General features: G+C 38.9%; 1 protein-coding gene, 1 long non-coding RNA gene and 2 pseudogenes across 4 annotated transcripts in view; 3 read left to right on the top strand and 1 right to left on the bottom strand.

The window, feature by feature from the left end:
- The first annotated feature begins 9,532 nt into the window (after positions 1-9,532).
- Positions 9,533-10,835, top strand: LOC133736084 (disease resistance protein RPV1-like; annotated as a pseudogene).
- A 1,104-nt stretch (positions 10,836-11,939) lies between these two features.
- LOC133736095 (uncharacterized) lies at positions 11,940-14,856 on the bottom strand. Of its 3 annotated transcripts, none has more exons than XR_009859415.1 (4): positions 14,716-14,856; positions 13,631-13,986; positions 13,274-13,458; positions 11,940-12,506 (listed from the first exon to the last, which is right to left on the bottom strand). It is a non-coding gene; the product is annotated as an uncharacterized LOC133736095 (long non-coding RNA). The 3 variants fall into 3 exon arrangements; XR_009859414.1 differs by having other exon boundaries at positions 11,940-12,265; positions 12,417-12,506; positions 13,631-14,851; XR_009859413.1 differs by having other exon boundaries at positions 13,631-14,851.
- Positions 14,857-15,771: 915 nt separating this feature from the next.
- Positions 15,772-18,158, top strand: LOC133737261 (TMV resistance protein N-like; annotated as a pseudogene).
- A 1,711-nt stretch (positions 18,159-19,869) lies between these two features.
- Positions 19,870-25,493, top strand: part of LOC133736083 (probable CoA ligase CCL6) — a 30,723-nt gene continuing 25,099 nt past the window's right edge. Inside the window, exon 1 of the mRNA XM_062163518.1 lies at positions 19,870-20,003. The gene's annotated coding sequence lies outside the window, so the exon portion shown is untranslated. The remainder of the gene's footprint in view (positions 20,004-25,493) is intronic.

Below are 25,493 nucleotides of genomic sequence, written 5' to 3'. Positions count from 1 at the left end.
TGCTACCTATTCCACAATCCGACACACCCAATCTCAGCTTGGATCGGATCCGACCTGGATCGAAAGGATCGATCCTACCACTGGCAAAAATTCGGCCACCACAGTCACCAATTGAAAGCACCATCAGCATATGGAGCTCGTCCGGCTGCACGCGCCACACGCCGACGTGGGTACGCCGCCGGACGAGAGGAGTTGTCAACGAGGAGGAACTCTAGTTGTTTAGAGAGAAAACAAGAGCGGCTATGCAATGCCCAACAAATAAAAATGTTTCCCTCTCTTTGTTTTTAGGAGGAGGGAGAGAGAGAGAGAGAGAGAGAAGCAAAAATAATAATAAAAAAAGAGAGAAGAATTATAAAATAAAAAATAAAAAAAAGAGGTGAGGGGTAAAATAGTCATTTTGGACCAAATTGTCTGAGATTTGAATGTTTGAGGAATTATTTGTTAAAAGGGGAAATTACTGGTCACACCCTATACTTTGGGTGCGTCGACAGTTTAGTCCCTAACATCTTAATTTTAACAGATAACTCCCCAGACATTCAAATTTCACACAATTTGGTCCAAAATGACCATTTTACCCCTCACTTCCTTTTTTTAAAAAAAAAAAATTTCTTCTCTCTTTTTTTTTGTTAGTTTTTCTGCTTCTCTCTTTCTCTCTCTCTCTCTCTCTCTCTCTCTCGGCAACCATCTTACCAAGATGCATTCGGACATGCTCATGATACCCATCAACGAGTGTCGTAGAAAGATCGATGGGTCCAGTAGAGGATTCTCCACCGCCTGGTCAAGTGGAGCAAAGGCGGTCAACGAACTCGGAGGGTTCTTGAACCCCATGAGCTGCAGATCAAGAAACGAAGCCATCAACTACACAGATCTTATTAACCACCCTAAAAAAAACCCAAAAACTCAAAACATTTCTCCCACAATGAGTTAAAAATCCAATGAACCAGTGATCAAATTACATCAATATCACAAGCAAACGTCATCAAATCTGCATACTAACAGACAAGATCAAACCAAAACAGAACAGAAAACCAAACAAGCACATTCGGAATCAGGCGAAAACAATCTAATCAGGCCTTAAACAGAAGCAATTGAAGCAGTGAAAAAAAAGGGGGTGATTGTATCGTCACCTCGAGCCGCACCCACAAATCCCAGTCCTGAGATAGTAACTGCAATCGGCCTCCTCGGGCCGTTCCGGGTCCGAAACCCGATCGTATTTGTACCGTTCGACGAGGCGACCCGCACATCGGATCCGCGATCGGAATTCGGGTCGGGGCGGGAGCATGGACGAGGCGACTCCGAGAATGATTAGGAACTAGTCGTCGTAGATAGGCGAGGTGACGGTTGTGACCCTAACGCCGTTGAGCAAGAGTCTGCAGCCAGAAGGCGGCGAGGTGACGACAAGGGAGCTGCCAGAGGGGAGCGTCTGGATCTTGGTGCCGGCGGGGAGGCATTTTACGGTTTGGAGGGGGAGAGCGAGAGGGGTGAAGTGGAATTGGAGGAGAGAGGGGGAGGGCTGGCCGACTCTGATCTAGGGAGGGGTGGCGTGTCTTTGCCGGAATAGGGGGACTGATGGAAGGTGGAATGGTCGGATCGAGCTTCCACGGCGTCAAGTTGGCGGCGGGATGATGGGGGAGGCTCAGCGAGTTGGCGAGAGAAGAGACAGAGTGAGAGAGAAGCAGAAAAAAGAACAAAAAAAAAAAAAAAAGAGATTCTTCTAAAAAAAAAATGGAAGTGAGGGGTAAAATGGTAATTTTGGACCAAATTGTGTGAAATTTGAATGTCTGGGGAGTTATCTGTTAAAATTAAGATGTTAGGGACTAAACTGTCGACACATCCAAAGTATAGGGTGTGACCAATAATTTTCCCTTGTTAAAATTAGAAAGGTAGGGACTGAACTGTCGACACACCCAAAGTACAGGGTGTGACCAGTAATTTCCCCTATTTTTAATATAATATTCATAAACATTATACTCATATACTATTTTAATCAAGAATAATGAAAATAGCACCCCCATATAACACCTCATTGTTGGAGATGAGAATGAGTCCTATATGAATAGTGCAACAAGGGGGTGCTAAAATGAGAATAGCACCCCCAAATAGAACCAATGGTTGGAGTTGCCCTTATGTTCCACTTTATGACACCCTCAGTTTGCTCCCTCTTTCCTTTTAGATAATTATGGGCATATAATACTTAAATCATTTTCCACTGGCACTTGGCCTTTCATTTTTCTAAGACCAGCACTTTACCCTCTTTTGGAAGTATGGACTGTGCCCTGTACAGTTGCTGGTTAAGGAATGCTCGGTGGTTGCCTGCCGAGCACTCCACAACAACTTAAGGTACAGTAGGAAAGTACAGAACAATATGACTTGTTTGGTAGCCAGCCTTTAAAGGCTACGAAGAAAGTTCATTAGCTGACCACCGAATGTACCGAACAGTGTTTGAATTATATATATAAAGCAATAGCTTTATAAGGGAAGTTTTAAGGAAAGTAGTGGTAGGGATATAGGAAGCATATATGGAAGGTCTGTTTAAAATTTCCCAGCCCTCAAATGCATCTGATTAACTTTTCATTGTTTACATGTTACAGGTGCTAATGCAGTTGAGTTCATCATCAACCATGCTCAAGTTTCAATAGCTTTTGTTCAGAGAACAAAATCCTTGGTGTGAGTTATCTTTTAATCTTTTTGTCATTATCATAATTAGTGAGATGCTTAAACACACTGTTGTCTACTTGTCTTATATTGTGGTACGAGGATCTTCATTGTTCAATTTTGTTGTACTAAACATGAAATGCAAAGACTAACTTGCCTTAAATTAATATTTGACCCTTCTTTAATAATTATATAGTTCTTTCCTAATATGGCACTTCTCTTTTGTATATAACCCCAGATTAGGACTTTATCTCTACATTCCTCAGTAGATGAATCTATATAGTTGATTTTTGCACAAACGTTTAATTTGTCCAAATCAGTTCCTTTTTTGTTTTTTGAAGCTGTTTATATCTTAACTTTCTCTGGTTGACAGATTTGGGTTTTAATCTGTAAAGTGAGCATTTCAACCTAATTGCAAACGCACTCCGTGGTTTAGAGTCACTTGATTTGGATAATGTAAGGTCATCCGGCACCTTCATAAATATATTTCTGAATCAAGATCCCCATAGAGATATGCAGTAACCACATCCATGAGCTGCATTTCTACTCCTTCGGAAACTACCAAGCTAACTAAGTAGTGGAACGTTATAACCTCCATTACGGGAGAGTATGTCTCCTCATAGTCAATTCCAAGGCGTTGTGAGAAACCTTGCGCCACAAGGTGAGCCCTGTACCTCAAGACTTCATTCTTCTCATTATGCTTTTTGACAAAGACCTATTTATGTCCTACAGGCTTTACACTTGATGGGGTTAGTACTACCAAACCAAATACCTGTCTCTTTGCTAGAGAATCTGGTTTTTCCTGGATTGCTTTTTTCCATTTAGGCCAATCTGCTCTTTGTTGACATTCTGCTACAGAGCGCGGTTCGATATCATCGTGCTCTATGACTTCCTGAGCAGCAGTGTATGCAAATACATCATCAATGTGTATGAAAGATCTTTCCATCAACTCATACAGACTCTCATAATCTATTGAGATTTATTTTCTCTCTGAAATCATTTCAAACATCGTAGCGTCCTCCAGTATTGATTCATAGACATAACTATAATCAGAGACAATCTCATGAGAGGGATTCTCTACATTAATGATTAATGGATCAGTTTGTGCTTTATTCGCCCTCTTCTTCCTTAGGTGAGTGTCAGTCGAACCAAGTGGCTTCCCCCTCTTCCTTTGGGGAGCCACGACCTCAACCACACCTCCACTAAGTGTGGTTGCAGCGCCTCTATCTGTGGCGCTGTGCCCCTTGTTAGGGACTTCTAACTTTGCAGGCACATTTGCAGCTGGTATATGTGATCCCGTCACTTTTATGATATCAGTAAACGCATCAGGCATCAAATCTGCTACGTTCTGAAGATCGATTATTCTTTTCACTTCACTTTCACATTGTGAAGTGCGGGGATCAAAATGAGACAGTGGGCACAAAAAACAATTCTTGTCGTTTCCTTGGAAAATCCTTTTTCCTATCTCCCCCTAACGACGGGAAGACTGTCTCATCAAAGTGACAATCCGCAAATCTAGCGGTAAAGAGATCACCTGTCAAGGGTTCCAAATAGCGGATAATGGTTGGAGATTCGTATCCAACATAAATACCTAATCATCTCTAAGGGCCCATTTTTGTACGCTGTAGGGGCGCAATAGGTACATATACTGCGCAACCAAATATGCGTAAGTGTGAAATGTCCGGCTCATATCCAGTTACCAACTGGTACGCAGAAAATGGTTGGCTAGCAGTGGGTCTGAAACAAATAAGTAAAGTTGCGTGCAATATTGCATAACCCCAGGCAGATATAGGCAGGTTGGTGCGCATAACCAGTGCCCTAGCCACCATCTGTAGCCTTTTAATTGTGGCTTCTGCGAGACCATTTTGTGTATGCACATGGGGTACAAGATGCTCTACATCGATCCCAATAGACATGCAATAATCATCAAATGCTTTTGATGTAAACTCTCTAGTGTTATCAAACCTTATAGACTTGATAGGATGATCAGGGTGGTGAGCCCTTAAACGTATAATCTGTGCTAGGAGTTTTGCAAATGCAGCTGTAGACACCAAAAATTTAATGAAAATAAAATTCATTAAATAATTCGGTCAACACTTGAAATTATGGAACAAACACAGTCGTCAATGTGGGTCCTACAAAATGTGCACGTGGCTTGTGAGTAAGTAAAATCACGCGGACTCAGAGAACGACACTTGGCGACACATGAAAGGCCCGACGGCAATAAATAAATTTGTTCCGATTTAATCAGCTGATATTAAAGCGGATCAATCAAAATAAATCAATTGATTCCGAACAAAATCAAGCATTAAATCTCGTCTGCTGATTAAATGTCAATTTATTTAAATTGATAATTGTTAACGTTAGAAATCCGAGGGGACTCTAGTTAGCATCAGAGAGAGAGAGAGAGAGAGAGAGAGAGAGAGAGAGAGAGAGAGAGAGAGAGAGAGAGAGAGAGAGAGAGGGAGACACAAGAAGTATAGTGGTTCGCCTCCGCATGAGCGGGAGACTACGTCCACTTGAATGTTTAACTATGTGTGTTGAGCCTTGCGGCCTAACAAGATTACAAAGTATGTAATGGAATGAATGGTGTTTAAGTGGGAGGAGAGTTCCTTTTATAGGTGAAGGAATGCTCTTCCTTTACATGGTTTTCGATGTGGGACAAGCAACCACACAATTCTAGTCTTGAAGCCTAGTTGTGAGGGCATCTTGGCAAGGGCGGGAACGTGGCTTCCCGGCGACGGATTTGCCTCTTCCGGATACCGTGGCGTAGCCTGAACATAGGGCTACACGATGGATGTCGCGGTTGGGCCTTGCCATGTCTCGTGGATGTCCCAAAGTGGGTGTTACTTATGCTTGGTGATGGAGAGAACTAGCTTTGCTAGTAGAGGCATCTACAATAATCAAGACGAAAATCAGTCATCAAATTAATTGGCTAAATTCCTTAATAGTCATGATTAAATCAATTAATTAAAACTGATTGATTTGATTATGCTATTAATGAAATACAATTAAAATCAGCCATCAAATTGATTGGCTAATTCCTTAATGGTCATGATTAAATCAGTTAATTAAGGCTGATTGATTTGATTATGTTATTAAGGAAAATGCAATTAATTACGTGTCATCAAGGCATTCCAAATCGAGAGAGACGCCGACACTATAAATACCCCTTCTCAAATCAAGATGGGGGGACGACGATAGACAGAGACAGACGCAAGCAGACGGAAGAAACCTCTCCAAAGCTCAGAAGTCTCCCAAGCTCGTGAAGAACCATCAAGCTGCCAAATAGCCGGTCTCTTCACCTCGCCGACTTCAGACAAGCAGGGGAAATCACCTACAAGCTCGGAAGTCGTCAAACACGCAGAGGATCAACAAGCATCAAACACATGTGCTGATTCATCCACCATCAAAAGCCATACTCGCCACGTGACACCGCTCGTGGTTCAAATCTGATCAAGTTCAAGCCTCTACAGCCCTTGATCATCCGTCGTCTTCAAGTCGTCAACAAAGCAAAACTTCTGCCAAGTTCTTCATTAAGCTCGTGGAGAATCAACAAGCACCAAACGCACGTGCTGGTTCATCCCCTACCAAAGCCGAAGAACACTCATCACGTGACACCACTCGTGGCCTAAATCCGATCAAGATCAAGCTTCTACAACCCTTGGTCAATCGGCTTCCTCAAATCGTCAACATAGCAAGAAGCTCACACTACAACCGTTCGATTCAAGATCATGTGCTCGCCACCCTTGGATCAAATCAACGTCCGAGATCGAATCAGAGGAGAATTTTGTGAAAGAGCATCTACAGAGATTGCAACCCGCATTTAAATTAATAAAATTATTATTTTGTACACGTGTCCTTCTTTCATTCGTTGCAGGATTTTTCGTGTTTACAGCAGCATTTCTTGTGGACAATAAACCGACATGTGACCAGCGTGTCGAGGCATCCAGCAGAACCATAAAGTACTTGAATGGTCTGCATTTTGGATGGATAGGTCCACATATATCTCCTTGTATCCTTTGTAAGAATGGAATGTTTTGTTTTGTATCTTTAGCATAGGAAGGTCTCGATCATGTTTTTGCTAAAGAGCAAGGCTTTGCAAAATGAGTGATGTGCCTTTGAAATAGTCAATGAGGCATAATGGGAGGGAGATAGTGCTTCTGGTACTTCAGAAGGCAACGGCTGCATTTGAGCAGTACTAGAACCGACACCTTGCAGTGTGGTGGATTTTTGTCCCATTTTATTTTTCACTCGAAAGAAGGAATGTTCGTGTGAGTTCTTTAAAGTACGGATCATCATGTCACTACCTTGATGCCCTAAGCGGTCATGCCAAAACCTGTATGAGTCAGTGTCCCACATTTCATTGTTGGTGATGGCATATGATTCATGATCCGAATAGTAGTGAGGTACAGTCCACTAGATTGACTCATTAGTTTCTCTAAAATGTGTTTCCTTCCACATTTATTAGTGGTAATATAAAGGTATTTGATTCCATTCTTACAGTGGGTTTCTATATGGTAACCGTTGGCACAAATATCTTTGAAACTTAACAAGGTTCGATTAGCTCTTTGTGCATACAGAGCGTCTGTGACTTTAAACATTGTGCCATTAGGCAGCAAAAATTTGGCAGTTCCTCGCCCTTTTATTACTTGTGATGATCCAATCATCGTAGTCACAGAGGAATTATAGGCTATTAATTCAATGAATAATTGCCTATTTCTTAATATGGTGTGGGTAGTCCCACTATCAACTAAGCACTCAAGTTCTCCTCGATTCATTCCTACAAGTAAATGGGAGGCATTATCAAATAATTCGAAAAATATATCTTATATTCTTTAGAGTATTTCTATTTAGGTAGAATGATAATCTTTTCATTCTAATAATTTTTTTTCTTAGATGTATTGTTTTACATCTTTATAGTGCTATTTCGAACCATGTATACATGTGTAGTAAATAAAATCGAATAAATTCAATGCTTCAAAATAAAATCCGAAATTTATTAATAAGCCAACGATAATCAAATCAAGGTCTTGTTCAGAAATCTAATTCATCAAACCATTATTTAAATAAACTTTAAGACCAAGAAATAGTCTAATTAAAAAAATTGAGGCATTATGCATTCACAACTGTCTTTGGAAAATAAAATAAAGCAGATCAGTCAAAATCTAGAGCATCCATTGACTGAGCAAGTTCCTTGTTGTCATTGAAGTCTGCAATTGTAAGGTTGATGTCTGGGTCATGGCCTTCTTCTTCCGTATAGTGAGCCTCTTGTTCTTTAGACTCTCTATACCTCTTGTAAGTGGCTGCTACTCTGTTGCTTGCTTGGCAGTTCTTGTACCAATGCCCAATAACTCCACACCTATAGCATGGTTCATTGCCAACTCTTTCCTTTTTGACTGAAAGGTTCTTAGGTGCTTTTTGCACCTTGTTTCCATGACCACTAGGGCCAGCACCACCATCTCTGCGCCATACATTGGGAGGGCCTCCATGGCCCATACCACGACCCCCATGTCCCTTTCCACGTGGTGCATTATTGCCACGTGGGTAGGGATCAAAACGTCCAACCCCCTTTGCATTGGGGTTCTTTTCACCTTTCATTTTGCCATAATTAGTCTCGGGAATTTTCTTTGTCCTAACGGGCCTGGCATTGTTGTTCAAAAGAACCTCAATATGCCTCTCAGCCACTTGCAGTATGTTGATCAGCTTATTGGAGGTTGTGACTCTTTTGTTGTCATACTCCAGCCTATACTGGTCTACTAGTATAAGTGCTGAAGTAGGAAAAGTGGAAAGAGTCTTCTGGATCATATCATCTTCTGTGAGTTCTCTTCCACAGAAATTGAGACATGCCTTTAGGCGCAACATATCCTTGTTGAAGTCATTGACCCTTTTGTAGTCAAGCAAGCGGATTTTGATTCCCCTGAACGATCAGTTCTGGGAGCAAAGTGTCATGAATATTCCCATAACTTCCTTTAAGGGCATCCCACAGTTCTTTGGGTGTCTTCAACTGAAGGTACTCCCAGCGTAGGCTAGGATCAATATGTCGCCTTAGAAACATTAAGGCACTTGCTTTCACGTTGTTAGACGGTCCATTGTTTTTGGGGTCGGTGGGAGTTACGATGGTGACAGTGTAGTCTTTCGCCACAAAGGCGGTTTCCACCTCAGAAACCCAATGATGGTACTCAAGTCCTTCTGAGTCCAAAATGTCAAATTCAGGTCGAGTTGGATTAGTCATCTACACAAACAAGAGAGAATATATATAAATTACGCAGTCATAAAGACATCCACGTGAATTATTTTCCAAGAATATGAATTAGATTTCAAGACCAAGATTCGTAATGGTCACGTTATTTTTTCGATGCTATGTAAAAATATTTTATCACTGTAAGTTTGTATTTATAATGCGCATGAATTTTCATTATCAGGGCAACTCAATTTATATATAGCATACTAAATAAGAAATAACGAGGCTTACGCCTTAGTGAGGCTCTCCCGAAAACGCCTTGGTTACGCCTCAGCGTTTTAAAACATTGCTTCTAATTAAACAACCTTCTTTCTTCATTCTTGTACAAAGTACAGTTTTACCACTAAATCAAGAGCTAGTCGGTGACGAACAGGCAATTGCATCTACCTTTCAACCAAACAGGCAATTCCATCTACCTTTCAACCAAACCAATAATTGATATCTCCCACTCTATAAGATGCTCTTTCGGTGGTGACTTGACTGATCCAGTCCTCTACCATCGCCTTTTCTTCTTTTTCTTGATAGTTTCGCTTCATCTTACACGAAAAAACTCAGTGCACCTACTGAGAGCCTCGTCCTCTTTTGCCCCTTCTTCATTTCACCAGCTTTTTCCACCCGTTCATACACACACATACAATGTGTTCCTTCTTTTTCCGCTATACCTTTTCTTCTTCTCCTTTTGTTGGCAGTTTCATTTCATCTTACACGCCCTTGACTTCACATTGAAGCCAGCAGGAAACTGTGATCAGTGTACCTATTTTTGAGAGCCTCTTCCTCTTCCTCTTCTGCTCCTTCTTCATTCCATCAGCGAACTGTGCGTGAAATCAAACAAAAAGCTAGATTCGATGGCCAGCCAATTGAGAGCTTTTTCTTCTCTCTCCTCTGCTCCTTCCACCGGTTCACAGAGATATGATGTGTTTCTGAGTTTCAGAGGCGAGGATACACGCGACAATTTTACAGGTCATTTGCACTGGTATTTGGTTCAAAGGGGGATCAACACTTTCATAGATGATGATCTTAGAAGAGGAGAAGAAATATCAGAAGCACTTCTCCAAGCAATTGAAGAATCAAAGCTCTCTATCATTGTGTTCTCTGAAAACTATGCATCCTCCAAGTGGTGTTTGGAAGAACTGGTTCATATCCTTGAATGTAGAAGATCAAAGAACCAAATGGTTCAGCCAATCTTTTACAGAGTGGATCCCTCGGACGTAAGACACCAAGGAGGTAAATTTGGTGAGGCACTTGCGGAGCATGAAAGCAGATTCAAAGATGACACGGACAAGGTGTTAAGATGGAGAGCAGCTCTTTTAGAAGCAGCAAATTTGTCCGGGTGGCATTTCTCGGGCGGGTACATCATGCACAATCTTACTTACAGAAAATCTGTCTGTTCTTTTATTGATATAGCAAGGTTTTATTTTATTAAATGTTTCATTTGATTTTAACTTGGCAGGCATGAATCTAAATTTATTAATGAAATTGTTAAAGAGGTTTCTGCACAAGTAATAGAAGTTAAAAAAACCTACCTATTTGGATGTGGCAAAGTTTCCAGTTGGGATAGACTCTCGGCTACAAGATATGCTTGAAATTTTAGATGTTGGGGGAAGTGATGTACGCATGGTAGGGATATGGGGAATTGGCGGAATAGGGAAGACAACAATTGCTAAAGCTGTTTACAATACAATTGCCCACAAGTTTGATGGTAGCTGCTTTTTGGCGAGTGTTAGAGAAGGTTCAGAGCAATATGGAGGTTTAGTCAACCTACAAAATATTATTTTGTCTAGGATTGTGGGGCTGAAGGAATTGAAAATATACGACATTCATGAAGGAATCAATTTGTTGCGTGAAAGTTTGAGATATAGAAGGATTCTCTTAGTTGTTGACGATGTGGATAATTTGGACCAATTAGAGAAATTAGCTGGGAGAACTGATTGATTTGGTCACGGCAGCAGAGTTATCATAACAACAAGAGATAGACATTTGTTGATTGCTCATCAAGTGAAACCATTATACAAGGTTCATGAACTAGATTGTCATGAAGCTCTGGAGCTCTTTAGTTCAAATGCCTTCAAGGATAATAAGAATTTGGATGATAATGAGAAACTGTCAGTTACTACTGTTGTTAAATATGCTCAAGGCATTCCACTTGCACTGGAAGTTTTAGGTTCAGATCTATGTGATACCTCTATACATAAATGGCAAGCTATGTTAGATGGTTTTAAAAACAATCCTCCTAAACGCATTCAAGATATTCTTGTAATCAGTTATGATGGACTACAAGATACAGGGCAAAAAGTTTTTCTTGACATTGCATGTTTCTTCAAAGGTTGGAATAGAAATGATGTGATACGATTACTTGAAGGGTGTAACCGCATCAACCCCGAGCATAGTATTAAAGTTCTCGAAGAAAAGGCTCTCATATATGTTGATGAATCACTACACCAATTTTGTTATCAGACAACGGCAGAAAACCGTTGTGGGATTTGGAGACCCACCGTTGTAGAGTGAGCCGTTGTCTGATGAAAAATCAGACAACGGTGGAACACAGTTGTGTGATAAACACACAGACAACAGGTATGTGCTATAACTGTTGTGTGATAGCTCGGCAGATGGCTCGGCAGATGCCAAGCGCGCAGCTGCGCAGCAGTTGAAGGGCGTCTTCAGACAACAATGCCAGTTTGCAACCGTTGTATGTTAAGCATGTCAGACAACATTTTTTTATTTTGTCTGTTGTCTGATTGCTCTTCAAACTTCAGTTCTTAGACTATATCTGTTGTGTGATTAACTTTAGGACAACAGAGTTCAATTGCTTCCGTTGTGTGAGTATAAATTAGAAGACACTAATTTGTTAAAAACCGATGTGTGATATGAATGATTGCAGTATATTTGTCCCAATTTTGACCATTCGTGCAGTCGCCATTATATCTATTCTGTTGTCTGATCATTTGAACATCCCATTCTTGAATTAAATTGTGCATTCATTTGGTCCATTTACCAAATGAACAGTAGTTAATCAAATGTAAACATTGCAAACCATCAAATGAGTAATCTAACCAATGTTTTAAACTTCAAAAGCAAAAGAGGTGCATTTCCCAATCATTCAAGCCAACATTTAAACTATAAAAGCATTCTAGCACATGCCCATCTACTTGGGACATCAAAAGTGTGTATTTATATTGTTCCAAAACATGGCACATATATGATGCATGAAAATGTATCATCTACTTGGGTCTCTTTGGGTTTTGTGATTCTTCTTCACGATCTGCAACTGTTGCAGTAAAGAAGCTTGCTTTTTGAAAATGGAGTACATGGGTTGTTAAAGACTTGAGCTTTGAGGCGGTTTTGCTCATCTGGGGAAGTATTCCATACCTTGCCACCACATATGAAAAAAGAAGAACAAAAAAATTATGTAGATAGAAAAAAATACAAATTGTAAAGCACCATAGTCTCCGATGTAACGGAAATGTAAAAACAAAAATTGAAACAAAAAAAATAGACATTTGCTGGAAAAATTACATACCTTGCCACCATAGTTCCTATTCCGTGAATCATGTCTTGCATGCCTTCCAGCAATAGCATCAATCTCGTCCACAAATACAAAACAAGGAGCCTGAGCAATGGATAGTAAATCACAATGTTTTGTATTAGTACATTCATGGTTTGGCAGGCTGATATCAAGGACTCAACCCATTTATGCAATGAGTAACTATAAGCCTCACTTGAAAAATTAAATAAACAAACAAACAAAAACATATATGTACGCATGCTCTCAACAAGCTGCCATATTGACCTCAATGGAAAAATCACCAGTGATATACATGAGAGATCATTGAAACAAGTATGTCAATTAGATATGGCCGGACGAGAACTTTGAAGATATTTTCCATGGTGAAGACCATGCTTCCAATTGTGACATTTTCACCATACTGAAGATTAAAAGGAAGACAAACCCAACTAAGGAATAATAGTTAACTCCATTGGTAGGTGATAGAGCAACACTCTTAGCAACTGCCCAAGAGGTCACATAAGATGCTAGAAATATACAATTTTCTGAAGGCCAACTATATCCGTAAAGAGCTATCATATCCAAGACAATATGTTAATTATGTACAAGTGATCAAATTTTATGAGTTAATGAAGGAAGTGACCAAAACACAGACTTATTAGAAACAGTACTGATAGCCTATATCATGCAAAAATAAAAAGGAAAACACAGCTCCTTAAACTTCTCTATCTTTATTCCTCTTTCTTCCTTCTAGTTTAAAAGTTTAAACCCCGTCTATATTAAGGCAATATTCAAATTCTAAGCAGAAATGTGATGCAGTACGTTAAAGTGACCAAAACGTAAAATACACACAACATGAGGAATCAAATTACTTTCTAACATTACTCGGAGATGGCTCAGGAATCACTGCCTCCATATAAGCCTCTGTCAACTCTTTCCTCTGGCTATCTTGGATAGGAGCTCAAATTGCTACATATATTCTTTGACACGAAACTACGGCAATAAAAACATAGAAAACCAATGCAGCAACTCTTTTAGGTTCCCATGTCTTGATATCCTGAGAATAACAAATGACAGTGTTATCAGTAAATCAATTAATTGAAAGTTACACTCAGTTCCCGCCACAACTTGATCAAAACAAAAGACTCAAGCTTTGTAATAACTTCCATTATCTTCCAACACATTGCAACAACAAAATGAGAAGCTAAAACTAAATACAAGAACTTTACCTTCCATCTTTCCCACTGATTCCAACTCACAAACTCGGGCACTAACTCGGTCCAAAACCGTTCCAACTTAGTCCCACCTCTCTTTAATCCTTCCCCAGCTTGCCCCAAATACTCCCCCACCTTCACATTCACCTCCTTCAAATCAAACCCAGTTTCCTTCTTCACCGAGTCACCAAAATTGGACCAGAACTGCTCCGAACTGCGGCATATAGACCGAGCCAGACTCACCCAAGAAAACCCATCAGGCCCATTTGGGTTTGCAGAGGCTTTAACATGAAAGTTTGACACCAGTCTTGGAGTTTGTCTTTCCAAGCCATGTTGACAGGAAGCATGGAACTAGTATACTAGCTAATTTGCTTTAAACATTGAGATAACAGATTCACAACGGGGTTGATTAAGTCAAGACTAAATTTTGAGCTATTACAATAATCACCATTTATACATATGTTATACAGGAAGTCTCACTAACTAGTAACCAATCCCTCTATTTTCTTATATTCATGTGACTCATTGCAAGAACAATTTTGGATTCACCAATTCATGGTTCTTACGTTGATATGTTATCAAAGAGTAAACTTGGGTTAATCTTCACTGTCATCCCTACCAAGTACTACATTTATGGTTTCATGTTACCAGGCTTTTTTCCTCTTCTTGTTTCGGAAATTATTGCCCTTTTCCAAATTATTTGGTAACAACAAACAAATTGATGAAAACAAGGCACAAAAACAAATGAATGCAGTGAAATTTCATTTAAACTTCTTTGCCTCATTAAATTTGTTGAGACTAAACACAACTAAACTTCAAGAAATGTTACTTTCATATTTCCTGGCCTAATACAACAGCTATCCAGTAATATGGAAATTCAAGTTCTCAGCCAAGTCACCAAGTGACAGATAGTAACTTCCGGATTTGTAAAATTCTGTTATTTGATTATCAATGGGTTCAAATAGGTTCTTTATGCATAAATGAAGCATCTACAAGTTCAATTGGTACTTTTTAGCTCTCGGATGCCCGAATCAACATCATCTATATTCTCAATTCAATCAAATTTTCTCAAATACAAGCAAATGGGGTTAGGATTGTACCTGTAGAAGACCCATTAGATAGGCGAGACTGAGGAGCCATGTGCATTTGTTTCGGTGCCGCATTCGAAACTTTGGAGATTTGGGGGTTTCCATTGGCATTGTAAACGTTTATTGAGTTCTGCAACCCATTCAACAACTTCTGAACCTTGGTCTTCTCTTGCTCCACTTGAACCTTCTCATGGTCCAACACTTTCTGCTCCTTCAATGCTATGTACTTGATCAGAATCTCAGACAAACTCAGCAAGCTCTTTGACACCTAAAACAAATTAAACACCCAAAATTAAAAACATTGAATTAGAATTTTTTTTTTTTTTTTTTTTTTTTTAAGATTTTAGTCTAAATTGATTGGGAAAAAAAGAAGTGGGTACCTCTCGAATCGAAGACTAGGAGAAGAGCGAGGAGGCTTCAGTTTGGAAAACGAAGCAGGCTTCGATGTAGCCTGTTATCGGAGAGATACTTGTTGATGAGGAAGGCGATCTGGATGAGGTGCCCTGGCCCAGATTCTCTGATTTCTGGCTTCAGATTGCTTCGCCATTATTCTGAATTGGGAGAGAAATAACCGCCGGGGAAAAATTAGGGGATGGAGTTGAGATCTGAGAGAGATGAACATAAGGGCGCAGTCTAAAAAGGATAGGCTAAGGCCACAAAGCGGGAATTGTGTTGGAGTGCGGTGGTGTATGAGGGGCTCGCGAATGAGTTGGAGAGAGCGAGTTAGGGTTTCAGTGGAGTACGAGGGAGTGGTGAATCAGTTGAGGAGTTGACAATTGGGGATCTGAGGGATGCAGGTTTCACTGGAGAGAAGGTGAAATCCATTGAGCGCTTCGATTGGATAAGGGATTTTCTTTTGAGTCGGACGAAGGTTGGCTGTTGATGAAGAAGAAGGTACTTGTGTTTCGGGGAGAAAAGAAGACTGATGAAGAAATTGCGTTTTCATTGTGTTTTGAAGTACTGGAAATAAATGAAGAGGGAAAAAAAGTTGCTAGCCTTAACTTAATTAAGTTGTCAAAGGCCGAGCAGTCTGCTTTTTTTATTTTGTATTCATGAATCAAACAACACATGAGTGAAGTTCTGTTGTCTGATTCTACACACATTAAATTTGAGCTGAGGCAGCAAGGCGGGGAAGCTCCCGCTATATGCAATCAAAATTTCAATTTGGGTGGGAAATGAGCGGCATTTGGAGGCAGATCCAAACCTCCCAATATATCTTCTTAGATCATACAACACAAAAACAAAAACTGTTGTATGACATTTTAAGAGCTACATTCATACAACAGATATAACTATTCTGTTGTCCTTTGGAGCACCAATTTAGAGCCAAATTTGAGTTAGGCTAAGGGGGAAATCTGCCGCTATTTTTTTCTTCATTCACACAACGAACTATTCTTATAACTGTTGTGCAATGATCTACTAGCTAAAAAGTTCAGAATTTTAACCACCTTATACAACGCAAGTTTTGTAAACGTGTTGTGTGATTCACTTTTCTTCATCACACAACACTTTTTTTTTTTTCGTTGTGCAAAAAGTGTTGTGTGTTTAAGTTATTGGTGTAGTGAATATGGTCAAATTTGCATGCATGATTTGCTGGAAGGGATGGGAAAAGATAAAGTTTTGCAAGAGTCTACAGAGCCAGGTGAGCGAAGTAGATTGTGGCGTCACGAGGATGTGCAAAAGGTTCTAACAGAAAACACGGTAAGTAGTTTTGATATGCTCAGATTTTTATATATACGTGGAGTCAAGTCAGGGTGATTCTCTTTGTCTGTTGTTTATTCCAATTCGTCAACCAATATTTGGGTAATATGTATTATATAATTTCTGTTGAATACTTAAAGAAAGAATAACACTCAAAACATTCATTTTATTATATAAGTACTCATTTTGCTAATACGATTGCCTTTTTCATACTAGGGAACAAATAAAACTGAAGGTATAATGATAAAAATGCCTACAGCCCTACAGCAGATGAGATACGCTTGAATCCTAAATGCTTCAAAAATATGAGAAATCTTAAAATTTTCATAAACATCAATGGACGGTTTTGTGGAAATGTTGATTATTATCCGAATCAGTTGCGGTTACTTGAATGGCGTGATTGTCCGCTAAAATTCTTTGCCCGCAATTTTAACATGAAGAATCTAATTCAACTTAATATGCCTCGTAGCCGCATCTCACGTTTCGAGGTATTTATATATTTTCAAGACTTTAATTTATTGAAATCTTTATACCTTATCAATTTTCCATTTGATTTTTTCTTCTTCTTTGGTATGACAGAGTATGGAAAATCTGAAATCCTTAAATTTGAGCGGATGTAAATTCCTAGCACAAAGCCCAGACCTGTCTGGAAGCCCAAACTTAGAGTTCCTGGATCTAAGCGATTGTAAAAGTTTAAAGAAGGTTCACCCTTCGGTTGGATCCCTCAAAAAGCTTGTTGACCTGAATCTTGAAGGATGCTCTAACCTTGTGAGGCTACCAGGAGAAGTCAACTGGAGATCCCTCCGATCCATTAATCTCGACTACTGCACAAGGCTGGAGAGTTTCCCTGAAATTGAGGGAGAGATGAAATACATGACATCCTTGAGGCTATACAAAACTGGCATCAAAGCATTGCCTTCATCCATTGGATATCTAATTAACCTTGAAGACTTGATGTTAATTTCTTGCGGCATTTATGAATCGCAGAAGTTACGTATCGTTTATTTGTACGACTGCCCAAAACTCGAAACATTCCCAAAAAAGGTGGAGTCTGAAGTGCTTCCAACTTACTCAAAGGTTTCACATGACAACCGTGACTCTTTATCGAAAAGAAAGAGACGGAGTGATGAAGGCAGTTCATTGGAGTCAGAGCCAGACACTGAATTCAATTCGGTGCTTCCTTGGCTACATTCTTTCGGCATTGATTGGGCTACATTCTTTCGGCATTGATTGGGCTAATTTTGAACCTCTTTGATTTTCAATTAATTCACTGAGGTATCTACAGCAAGATTGTTGTTTTGCTTATGGATGTTTGTTTTAGTATTTCATTTCTGTTAAATTCAAGGTTAGAAGATCGTTGGAATATTGACAATTGTCAACTCCTTAATCTTTATTGTTTTGTGAATCTGTATGCCTTACTATATCAATGCTGCTTTAGAAATGGGAGTGGAAGCAATTTGTCTAATATTGATTTCCTCGCGTCCCTTGATTGTGCATCCACTTTAGATTACCTTAATCTATCAGGAAGCACCATTGTTATTCTTCCCGAATGCATCATCAACAAATTTGTCAACTTGAGGTCACTCTGTTTGAGAGGCTGCAGGAGGCTCGTAGAAATTCCAGAGCTTCCACCAAGGATTCGCTGGTTGAATGTGAGCGATTGCGTATCATTGGAAAGAATTTCCAAGTTGTCAAACATTTTGGAGCGTAAAGAATCACAAATAATGATTGGGGAGATGAACTTGATTACTTGACTAATTGCTGGAGACTCTGTCAAAATTTGGTTCAGATGGCAAACAAGGATGATGATGATGAAGTGCACGCTGATCTCTTCTCTCGACTCCTATCTTCTCAGCAATCCAAATTCACAATTACATTTCCAAGAAGCGAGGTTCCAAGTTGGTTCAGCTGTCAACTGGATTTCAAGAAGCATCGACGGTTTGAATTTTATATCGAAACACTTGCAAATTTCAAATGGGACAACGCAGGATTAGCTCTCTGTGTTGCTGTTGATCAAAAGCTGCAAGATCCTTGGACTCATTTCACGGTCTATATTCACATCAATGAAGTACGTGTTTCAGTTCCCTACTATGAACGTGTTCATTCAGGAGAGTCAGATCATGCGTGGCTGCACTATGTTCCATTCCTTGAAATGTGGCGATTTGGTTATATGCGTCTGTTGCCCCCTTTTACATGTCGAGTCATTATTTATCAACAAGAGCACCCTCGTCCCTCCATAAAAAGCTGTGGTGTCCACCTTGTAATGCCACCCAATGAAGACGTTTGTATGAAGCTAATCCGCGCAGAGAACCTCACCAGTGAACTTTCTCATGATGAACTTGAAAAGGTATTGTTTCCTTTTGTGAAAATTTCCTCATTTCAGAGATAATATGTGACATTTGCAGCAAAATAGAGGACTGACATCTGAACAACAAAGCTATTGCAGGACTTCTTGGACAATTATCGTCCCAAACAGAGGACTGACTGCAAAGAATTATTTACTGATGCACAACTGGAGAACGAAAAGCTGTAATTACTGATGCAGCATGGCATTGTCTATGGACCAGTGATGAATACAGGTTTACATTTCAAATCGTCCCTTTCTTTGATATCTTTGGAGTTTCAAAATTGGTTTGTAATATCAACTCTTTGTTGGCATTCTCCATATGTGTGGATAGAGTTGAACTAGTTTACCATGCCCAATTCCATGTAACTAATCAATGCAAAATTGCATCTGTGAAAGGAATATTAAATTTATAATTTAGAAGCTTGATCTAGTGCACTAAATCTACTTCACTAAACTCATCGATGAACTTGTAGATGTTTTCTCGTCCGATAGCCACTTTCAAGGTCTTTCTATTTTCTGATTATATATCATCGTTTTCTGAATTTAATTCCTCATCCAAAGGTATGTTGCTACTCTATTAATACGCAGCTGCTCTTTTGATTTCGGATTGAACTGCTAATATATACATTCGCTTATGGGCCTTAGAAATGTCGGCGAGAAAGAATAAAAGCCCTTACTTTCGCTTAATTAGTTTGGTTTCCTGGATTGCTAATCTTAGTGTCAGATTATGCTGCTGATGCAGTATAGCATTATTTCAGTTTACCAGATTCTCTAAACGTCATGTTTCACATGGTTGATTGATTTTAGTATATGCCATGTAAATTTGTACTAGATGCAAAGACCAATTGGAGGAAGTTTGATTAGGTTCTGGTGTAGAGATATTCACACCATGAATATTTGAAACTTTAGATGATTCTGTCATTACTACAGTTTTTCTGTTGACCTGACGGAATCATGTAATAATGTACATAAGATAGGTGGTTTGAGTTCCTGCTAAAGGAAATGAATTTTTTTTGTTTGAAACCTTTCTTTCATTAATGAGTTAAAAGAAGGACAGGTTAACTCATCATAATGTTTACTTTGCTCCCTTATTGTCATTGCAGGGAATGCCCATGCCCTGAGGAATCTAAGGAAGCTGTTGCATCACTAATGGTTACTGCAGCTAGATTTTCTGATTTACCAGAGTTATGTGACATTAGGCCACTATTTCAAGTGAGATAAGTGAAATCTGGATTATTATGTGGATCAAAAGGTAATTATTTATTGACCTGCACTTGATGGAATTTTATGAATCCCTAACTGCTTTGAAACTGACTAACTGAATTCCTGAATGATAGTTTGTTGAGAACATAGCTTCAAAGCCTCCCACATTGGAGAACCAGGTTCAATTGACATAGCATTGGAGTTTTCAATTAAGTGGGACTCCAAGGCCTTTGAACAAAGGATGTCTAAACCTCCTGCATTTATACAGGTCTGGCATACTGTGTTGCTGTAATAACACCTGTATCAGATATTCACATTAAATACAAAATCCTGGGATGTCAATGGTTTGGTGAATTTCTTATTTGGGAAAAAAAGTATTGCTCTTTTGAATTCTAAGGCAGTTGCAATTTCGCAGTGCAAGCCATGAAATTTTGGATATGTATAGGGTTTCAGGCACAAGCGTCAATCTGTGTAAGCAAAGGTATGAAATGGTGGGAGAAAACCCTAAAACTGAACATGGTGGAGATCCATTCTGCTAAGAACTCATTGATTCTTTGCATAATGCTGGTGATAGATTGGTTGTAGTGGATTTTTACTCACCTGGTTGTGGCAATTGTAGAGCTCTCCATCCCAAGGTATATTTCATATTTCATTTTTGGGTATCGAGTCATATTTCATTGCTGTTTTTGTTTGCATACTCATAATCAGAGTAATTTCTGATTATGATTTGCACATAATTTATGCTCAATCTCCAGCAGTTGCATATTTGCTTTAGAATGCCTTTAGCTGCATATTTACTATTCCTTTTGGATTACTATGAATTTGAAATAGCAAGCAGCTGCAGTATAAGCCCTTAAAACTTTCATTTAGTATTAATAGACGAGATGCTAAGCCTATAGCCCTAGCTGCCCTCTTTAGATCTTTAAAGCGGACTCCTTGTAATTCGCTTTTTGTTTATTCAATAAAAAGCTGTTTCTTTTCCCAAAAAACAAAAAAAAAAAACCAAAAAACAAAAAAAACAAGAGGCAGAATAGTTCCTGTAACTGTGTTTGGGGTGCAATCTGGTGATGGATTTTCACCAGGTCTGTACCTGTGTTTCATCTATTGCACAGTTTTAAAGCATAAATGTACCTCATTTTTGTGTAAGAGGCTAATAAACTTGCAAGGAACATTTTTGGTCATGGAGACTTGGTAGTTTTGTTACTGAAAAGGCCAATAAAAGACTATTTTTTGTTTTGATTTTTGTAGCATTATCAATATGAAATTATTTTTTCATTCTCAAATGAAATTTGCCATCCTTAATCTGTTTCCATACATATATGCTCTGCCTGTTTAAAATGCTAGGTTTTCCAAGAAAAAAATTTAAACCATGTGGATACAATCCAATTTAGCAAGCACTTATAGTTTATTCTTCAGGATTTGTTGCTTTTGCCAAGAGAACATGTGAGGACGTCATTCTGCATGAAGCTTGTTAGAACAATATCAGTTGCTTTCTATTTGGTGATGTTAGTGGTAACTGATAAGGGGTTCAAACTGCATCTTCCACGTATCTTAATTTTATCAGATTGATTAAAGTTGGGGTTGTACTGTAACCCTCCACTAGGTGAAATTTATATTTTCATATTGGCAGAAGTTGGATCCCATAGTAGATCAAATTATGCTGAAATCTTTGTGTTTGGCCATCAAATTACAGATTTTCTACCAACTAATTAAACTAAGGGTACTAATACAATTTTGAGTAAATTCATCCTGTGAAAGGTGCTTATTTGCGGATTTATTTTATAGTTTATATTTTTATCAAAGTAACTTTGTTGAAGCATTACCAATACATGGCTAATGTTTATATGGCAGCAAGTTGGCAAATCTGCAGAAGGGCCTAACAAAAGCAAAAGCGGCACCTCTCTTGGACAAGCTTGTTTTTGACAAGGTCAGTTATTATTCCTTCACCTTTCTATTCTTGAAATATCTGGTTTTACATTTGAACAATGCATTACTTCTATCTTATGCATTTGCGGTAGATAAAACGAGAGCTAGGAGGACAAGTTCGTATAATGTTGTCTGGTGCTGCACCTTTGCCCAGGCATGCGGAGGAATTTACCAGAAGGATATGGTATGGTTGACTGCATAACATAATGAATAGATACATATTATACTTGAATCAGTTAAATCATAGTGAAGATCAAGAAAATTGTACAAGGTTAAGTATTCATGGTATATGTGTTTGACCTATGAGATGTCAGTATGAATGCTTTTTTTGTACTCATTCAAATGACCTCAAGTTTCTAAATCAGCTACCACGACACATCAGAAGCAGATATATATGAAACGGAGAGAACTACATTTCATCAGTTTGTTAAATTGTGTAGGCCTAATTGAAAGCTGTGGTGGGTGTTTTACGTCCCTTGGCAATGTTTATCCTATGATTGGAACTGTTGGTGCCCCCCTGACAACTATTGAAGCGCAGCTTGAGACGGTCCCAGAACTGGGATATGATGCACTTTCTAGTGTGCCATGTCGAGAGATTTTCCTAAGAGGAAAAACCTTGTTTTCTGGTTACCACAAGTGACAAGATCTAACTGAAGAAGTCCTTATTGATGGGTGGTTCCATACAGGTAAATGTGTACAATACTAGAAATGAGGTACTTTCTTGGTCGATGCTCAATCTTTTGGTTTCTTTTCAAGAGGGCGCCTTCAAAATTTTTGTTGATGATTCATTTTGAGTGGATGGGTCACAGGTGATATAGGAGAATGGCAGCCTAATGGAGCAATGAAAGTTATAGACAGGAAAAAGGAAGTATTTAAACTGTCTCAAGGTGAATATGTTGCTGTGGAAAGCATTGAAAGCAAATACATGCAATGCCCCCTTGTCACATCGGTATCTCACTAACTTCTGTATTCTACAATAAATTAGTTTGTGTTCGTCTTTGTGCTACATTTGAATTTTGTGGTAGTGTCCTCTACGCTTCTTTCAAGTTATCTGAAGTTACAGATGGATATCTTTACATCTTAACTTTCATCTGGTCAGCAGATATGGGTTTATGGGAACGGCTTTGAGTCATTTCTTGTTGCTGTGGTTGTTCATGGCAGAAAGGCACTGAGCAGCTGAGCATCATTTGACTGATGATTACAAATCATTGTGTCAAAACCTGAGAGCAAGAAATTACATTTTGGATGAGCTTAATATTACGGGTCAGAAAGAGCCAGTATGTGCTCCATTGCTGTTCCTAAATTCATGCTATGTTGATTAATTAGTCATCTGACTTAAAAGACATTTAAATTGCAGCTTCGAGGGTTTGAGTTGTTAAAAGCAGCTTCAAAATTTGGTTCAGATGGCAAAGAAGGAAGATGATGAGGTGGACTCTAATCTCTTCTCTGGACTCCAATCTTGCTTTTATTGGGTGGAATTTTCTTAGTTGGTAATTTCTTTATACTTTTCTCTCCAAGAACTCATTTTTGTTGGCAAAGGACTGGTCATTAATTTGCAATGACATAATACCAATTAGGTGTTTTATTAAAGATTACAAATCAATCAAACTTCCCTTTTTGTATTGGGGATGTCTCTATCTGTTCTTCACAACCTGTTATTCCCTCATTAAATAGTCAAAAGCTAAGGCTTAAAAAAAAGTATACACGAATATACACATCTAGAATAATTATTGTACAAACCTCAGTCAAGTGGCAACATCACTGATCTGTAGCATTAACAAGAGGATATAAAAGTACGCTTTCACCACCACTGCATGTACTCATATTAATCACTGAGCAAGTGAAACGAAAAAAGCATAAAATGAAATCCAATACAGTATCTGGTTTGAAAAGGATATGCAGTTATGTTGGTAAGTTTCTATAGAAAGTAGGATAGCCCCACATTTGGTCTACGTTCCTCAGTGGATGAGTTTGTATAGTTGATCTTTGCACAAACATTTGATTTGTACAAATTAGTTCCTGTTTTGTGTTTTGAAGCCTGTTTATATCTTAACTTTCTCTGGTTGGCCGATTCAGGTTTCCGGGAACAACTTTGAGTCGTTTCTTGCTGCTGTGGTGACTTTGGTGGACAGGACAGGTAGCTGAACATCATTTGACCGATGACTTTAGATCATAGTGTCAAAACCAGGGGCAAAATATGAATTTTGGATGAGGTAAATAGTAAGAAACAGCTAGTATGTCTACAATTGTCTGAAGGATGAACTCCTTGTTGCTAATTTCATGCATGCAGGTACTATCGTACTGATCTAGTCATCTGACATGGAATGCATTCGTACAGTTTCCAGATTCTGGGGAAAATCACTTTGACATGGAGAGTGATCTCTCAGAACTTTCAAATGAGAGAGTACATGCAAGATTGGCTGTCCACCTGTCCCACTGTCTGTGCAGCTGCTGAAATTATTGAGTCATCAGCTATTATCAAATGTCGTGTGTGGCTGCAGTAACTCCATTTGTTAAAATCTCGTTTATGCATCCTGACTACTGCTGCCTTCTTAGTAGATGAGTTATTTTTGAGTCTTTATAGCAGTGTAGTGGCATTCCTCAGATGCTGCATGGTGCTCCTAGTAATGCCACAATGATAGGATGTAAACCCTCTATACATGGAGGTCACGGTCCATGAAGATAGGGACTTCCCATAAAGGTTTGGTGAATGTATTGGTCAATAGGTAGTCATGATTATGAAAGATGATGATGATGACGACCTTGAAGGTGGAAAACCAATTGCATTTACTTCTGAGAATAATCTCCAAGTTATTTCCTAGTTCCAGCATTTGTGATCATTAATTTTTTTTGGTGCCTGCTATTTTTGGTGACTCGCATGGCATTCCTGACTAAGGCTTCTTGGGGCTTGTTTGGATGCATGAATTGTTACTTGCTTTACTGATTCGTCCTGCCTTGCTGCTTGGTTTCTTGCTATGCTTGCTGGTTGTAGATTTTGTTTCTCTAATTCAGCTGCATTTTTGTTTGTTTTATGTTTTCAAGGTCGGGAGATTTCCTCTGCCAACTGATTTAGTTTGCGGCGTGGCTCTGTAATTTTATTTACTTTTAATGTTGGGGGATGGGGGTCAAGAAAAGAACAAACTACCGATTTAGTTTGCTGTGTGCCTCTGTAATTTTATTTACTTTTAATGTTGGGGGTGAAGAAAAGAATAAACTATCGGCTTGTCACTCAAGTCAGAGCGTGCTCTGCACTTATTTGCAAAAAGATGTGGATATTCTTTCAAATGTGTTCGTATCTTTGTTTTTGTTTTTCCTTTGCAAATGTAAGTTTATAGTTCTCTTCAACAGATATACATTAATCCACTTTTTTACAATACATTTCCCAAACAATCACGTAGAGGGTCCTTGAAGAATGCGTGAGAAAATTTTCTGTTCTTTCTACTGAATCTTCAAAATATGAGTAGAAACTTGAGCATACTTCATTTTCTTTGATGTGTAGAAAGAATGGTCAGAAGTTATATTTCTTACTATCTGAATCATCAAAATATGAGTAGAAACTTGAACAGACCATTTTCTTTGATGTGTAGAAAGAACTATAACTTCTGACGATTGG

Source organism: Rosa rugosa, chromosome 3 (genome assembly GCF_958449725.1).
Source record: "Rosa rugosa chromosome 3, drRosRugo1.1, whole genome shotgun sequence".
NCBI classification, from domain to species: domain Eukaryota; kingdom Viridiplantae; phylum Streptophyta; class Magnoliopsida; order Rosales; family Rosaceae; genus Rosa; species Rosa rugosa.
Note: the sequence above shows the minus strand (reverse complement) of the source record. Positions and strands in the feature narration are given on the sequence as shown.